The sequence below is a fragment of the Alosa sapidissima genome, chromosome 17 (genome assembly GCF_018492685.1).
Source record: "Alosa sapidissima isolate fAloSap1 chromosome 17, fAloSap1.pri, whole genome shotgun sequence".
In the NCBI taxonomy this organism is placed as follows: domain Eukaryota; kingdom Metazoa; phylum Chordata; class Actinopteri; order Clupeiformes; family Clupeidae; genus Alosa; species Alosa sapidissima.
In genome coordinates, this window is record NC_055973.1 from 20,705,336 (window position 1) to 20,710,452 (window position 5,117).

The following is a 5,117-nucleotide window of genomic DNA, read 5'->3' on the forward strand; positions in this document are numbered from 1 at the left end:
TACGGAATTCTCAGATCATGAAGGTAGTACTCATGCAAGGTGATCTTGAATGACTACAATGTTCTCTCGTTCAGTGGCTCCCCCACGCTCCGGTTTATATGTTTTTTTAAATCGCCATAAAACTACTGGTTCTGTGTGTTGGCCTCTTGTTCAGTGGCTCCCCCACGCTCCGGTTTATATGTTTTTTTAAATCGCCATAAAACTACTGGTTCTGTGTGTTGGCCGTATATAGATATAGTCACATGCACTATACACACCCCAGTCATTCAGGTTTTCTTCACAAACCACTCCCCTAGTTTTTATAAATTGCAATTAGAATAATGTGTACATTTATACAGCAAAGGTAAATACATTGTTTCCTGACTGCGGATGCGGTTTATTATCAGTTTTTAAAGGTTAGGCGAAGTAGGTCTAGGAAGTAACTTTAGGAATCCCTGATCAATGTAATTGGACCAATGATTTCAAAGTCTAAGGCATGCTAGGGTTGGAAACAGTTCCCAATTGTGAGTATCCAGACTCTCTTCTATGAAGTAGTGAGTCTGGTGAAACCAGGCTAAAACATTATACCTGTTACATAACACACCAACAACAAACCAGTCCCACACATGCCCCTTCCTCTAACTTCAAGCTTAAACATCAGCATGGGATGATCATGATCATTTCACACATGATCATTTCAACTTTCAAACTACAAACCTTTACAAACATTTAAAATAGTCGATTTAGAATTAACAAGGCCTATCTGACATGTTGATGCAATCTCTGCATCAAATTATAGCACATATTCTAATTTAAAATATTATATAAATATGATATACATATAAATAAATGTATGTAATATTACATATTATAAGAATAATATAAAATGAAATGATATGAGAGTCCTTTTAATTGAATGGTGGTAATGGATTTAGAGCTGGATTTATCACAAAAGCATTTGCAAAATGCATTGGGACCTTGTTTATTCTTAACGTAACGACGTAACTATGGATAAGATAACTTGGATATGATAACTATGGATAAGATAAGATAACTATGGATAAGATAACTTGTGATGTCATAACCAGGTTAAAGCTACACTCTCCAGACTGCTGGAAAAAGACTAAAGGTTCATACCCAGTGTGCCCCTCTGGCTTCACGTGTGTCCTCTCTGGGAGTCAGTCTGAGTCATGCTATCCAAAATCCCAAACACCTCCACGGCTACTTCTGCCACCTTGTTTCTGAAACTCGGCTAAGTTTCTGTTATAAGAGAAGGAGTGATCTATGCAGTATCCTCTCTATATCAAGGTGTGTGTGTCTCCTAATGTTTGTCTGAGGTGCCAGGTGACGTGTAGCCTAAGCAAAGGCTTCCTCACTCATCTACGTATTACACACACACCTCTACTCTTTTACCTGTCCTTCCTCTCTTCCCTCCTCCTTCTCTTAATGTTGTGTTTGTGTCTGTCTGATGCTATTAGCATAAGCCTACTCTGCACCGGCTTGTGCAGAGGAGGCTATTGACACCAGGCCTGTAAATCTGCCTCTTTAAGTATAAGCTTCTTAAGCATGAGTTATCCCCATAACTTTACATACCCTGGCAGAATTTGTGAATGTCATTTGTAAAAAAAAAACAAACATCATTTTTATTTTAATAGGATTGAAATAATACCATAAGGCATCATAGAATAGTGCAATTATTAAACAAAACGTAGCAGTAAAGAAAATAATGGGATAATTTTTTCCTTTTTACCCCTTTTGTACCCTTTGTGGCTTTATTCAGATAGGACAGAGATGAGTGACAGGAAACGAGTGGGAGAGAGAGATTGGGCAGCAGGAAATGACTGCGGATTAGATTCAAACTTGGGTGTCGGTGATCCCGATTTGTACTGCCTGCCCGATGTGTTCTGCACACACACATATCTGTTTAGTAGGAAACCTATAATACGCAGAACAAGCAGTTGATGTATGACATTCACTGCAAAGCTGTTTAATGATTGATCTTCATACAGAATTATTGTCTGTCATAAGGACCACATTTTCTAGCAGCTCCCCTCTGCCTGGACTACTTCTCCTTCTTCCTGCCTCTTCTTCACCACCTTTTGGCGACTTCTTCCACGACTCCACCTGAATGTGCTTTGCGGTCTCCTCTCCTCCTCCAGCTGTCTCTGGTCTCCTCATCCAGCAGTCCCTGAATCTCCTACTGCAGATAACTCTGTTGACCTCCTGCTGGCAGCCCAAGTCTAACATGCGTTAAGTGCTGCTGGTAACTTAGTAGCACTAATCTTCTAAGACCTCAAGAGCCCATGATGTGATAATAACTTACTTACACAACACCGTTCCCATAGTACAAGCAGAGACTTTCTAATGAGGAGACACAGCACTCAAAGAATCTCCCATAGAAATGTATGGGGTTAGTTTGTAACGCAAACATGGCAGTCTACACATATTCTGACCCTTCAATGTGCTTTACAGAAATGAAACCAAATAGTAATAGCAGATAAAAGCGTAGAAGGGCAACAGTCAATAGTTTATAAAAAAGAAAAGATCACAAGAAAACATAAAAGGTGGAATAATTAAAGACAGTTACAGAACTCAGTGCAGTTAGCAGAAGGTCTCTGAAAACAGAGGTTTGGTCTTAAGTCTAGATTTAAAACTGGCTACAGCTGGGGCCATTTTAATGTCATCCGAATGTTGGTTGGTTCCAGAGCTGAACCGCATTGCAGCTATAAGCTGCTTCTCCATGTTTAGTTCTGACAGCAAGTTTTACTAACAGATTTTTCTTCCGAGACCTGAGAGGTCTAGAGTGTGTGTACTGCTGAAGCATCTGATAAGTATTTAGGTCCTGCTCCATTTACTGATTTATAAACAAGCAGTGGGGCTTTAAAGTCAATTCTGTGACTTACTGGAAGCCAGTTTAGGAAGGCCTGTGAAAAGCCCATTTCAGTAATCAACACTGCTGGAGATAAATGCATGAATGAGTTTTTCTTAATCATGTTTTGGCATCAGCCCTTTAAGTTTCGCAATATTTTTGAGGTGGTAAAAAGCTGATTTAGTTATTACTTTGATGTGGCTATTGAAATATAGATCACTGTCAATCAATACAAGAAGATTTGTAACAGTATCCTTTGCTTTCAACCCTTTTTGTCAAAGAGAGTGGCGACCCTAAGTCTTTCCTCCTTTTAACAAAATATAATTACTTCAGTTTTTTCTTTGTTCAGCTGAAGAAAATGTTGAGACATCCAATTGTTGATTTTTTCAATACACTGACAAAGAGATTCAAGGGGACCATAGTCGTTTGGTGACAGAGCGTAGTCAATTTGTGTGTCATCTGATAGCTATGATATGAAATCAAATTATTTTTGATGATTTGTCCAAGTGGGAGCATATAGAGGTTGAATAATAGTGGCCCGAAGATCAACCCCTGGGGAACACCACAGGTCAAGGACGTTGGTGTTGAGGTACAGTTGCCGAGGGCAACAAAGAAGCTCCTTTCTTGTATGATTTGAGCTGGTTGATAACTATGCCTGTAAATCCAAACCAGTCTTCTAGTCTGTGTAATAAAATGCTGTAATCAACAATGTCAAATGCTGCACTAAGGTCCAGTAAGACTGATGTTTTGCCTGAATCTGTATTGAGATGTCATTGAAAACCTTAATAATAGCGGTTTCAGTGCTGTGTTTTGCTTGAAAACCAGACCGAAAGTAATCAAAATACCCATTTTATGTTAGGAAGGTGTTTATTAAAATTATTTTCTAATAATTTTAGTTAAAGACTATCATTTTGCAAATAAAAGGTAGATTAGATATAGGCCTGTAGTTGTTTAGCATGGAGGCATCCAGGTTATTCTTCTTGTGAAGTGGCTTTACGACAGCTGCCGCTGTAAGGTGAAAAACAGTTTTGAAGAAATTGGTAGGCAGTGTCTAAGCCACATGTGGAAGAGCTGAGATTCTGTAATGTTTTTTCCAAGTGTTATGTAGTCTATCAATCTGAACTCTGACATCAAGTTAAGTTTCCCTCCATTTGTAGCTGGAAGTTGTGGATGTTGAATTAGTAATAGAGCAGATATGTGGAGTCTGATTTAGTCAATTTTATCTTTGAAAAAAGATGCAAACTCATTGCATATATTAGTTGAGAGAAATTCAGATGCTAATTGTGAGGGGGGATTTGTTAACTTCTCAGCGGTTAAAAATAGTACACAAGTGTTACTTTAACTTTTTAACTGATGGTGTTAGAGAAGGAAGACCGTCTTGCGTTGCATATTTGATTTTCTTGAATTAGGCAATAGCCTGGAAAATCCAGACCCTGGTAATCTAGAAAGATTCTAAGGGTCTGGCCACGAACAGTGTAATGGCCCAACTTGAGGGGCGGCAACAAGCATGCATTTAAAAATCTCACTGCACTAGATCTGTTGAGTGTATGGGGACACAGACACATCAAAGAACACACAGAAATGATCGAATAAGGCCAGGTCTTTAACAGGGAAATTGAGAACCTTTGTGATAACAAGGTCGAGGGTATGGCCAAGAGAGTGTGTTGGCCCCGGTACATGCACTGCATTGCATCATGGTTTAAGCCACATGGGTTTAAGACCAAACCAGAGGGGTCAAGTGTGTTTTGTCTAAACCTTTGGGCCAAATCACATACACTGTTGTAGTCTTTCCTCTTTGGAGGTGGGTGGCATAGGCTACAGGGGCAAAATGAAATGGGTTACGCCATCTGCTCTAACCTTGCAGAGACAGAAAAAGAAATATAAAAAGGGAGAGAGAGGACCAGATTAGGTTAGTTCAAAATCATCTGCTGTCTGATCCTGATTGACAGGCATTGCCATTTGCTGCATTTCCTCTTTCTGCCACTAGGCGACACTGCCGCACACATGCAGTGAGTCTCAGAGGAGCCAGTGTTGAACAGAAGTCATTTTTGGGGACAGAAGATGGATAACAGGTCTCTGCACCTGAGCTGGCTGAGAGCTGATCAAACAGCAGATGTGGAGAGTGAGATAAGCAGGGAAAGTACAGTGGGTCAGATCGATCTGATTGCTAGAGGTGACCATACAGAAAGACACACATCTCTCACACAGTGGAGCACACATACAAGGCACACAGAAGACATACAGAACACACACAAATACGCCACTCAGG

The 5,117-nt window shown here is 39.9% G+C and overlaps 1 protein-coding gene across 1 annotated transcript in view; it reads left to right on the top strand.

Annotated features, from left to right (window-relative positions):
• The window catches only part of zgc:112083, a 29,166-nt gene that overhangs the window by 22,624 nt on the left and 1,425 nt on the right, over positions 1-5,117 (top strand). The window lies entirely within an intron of this gene.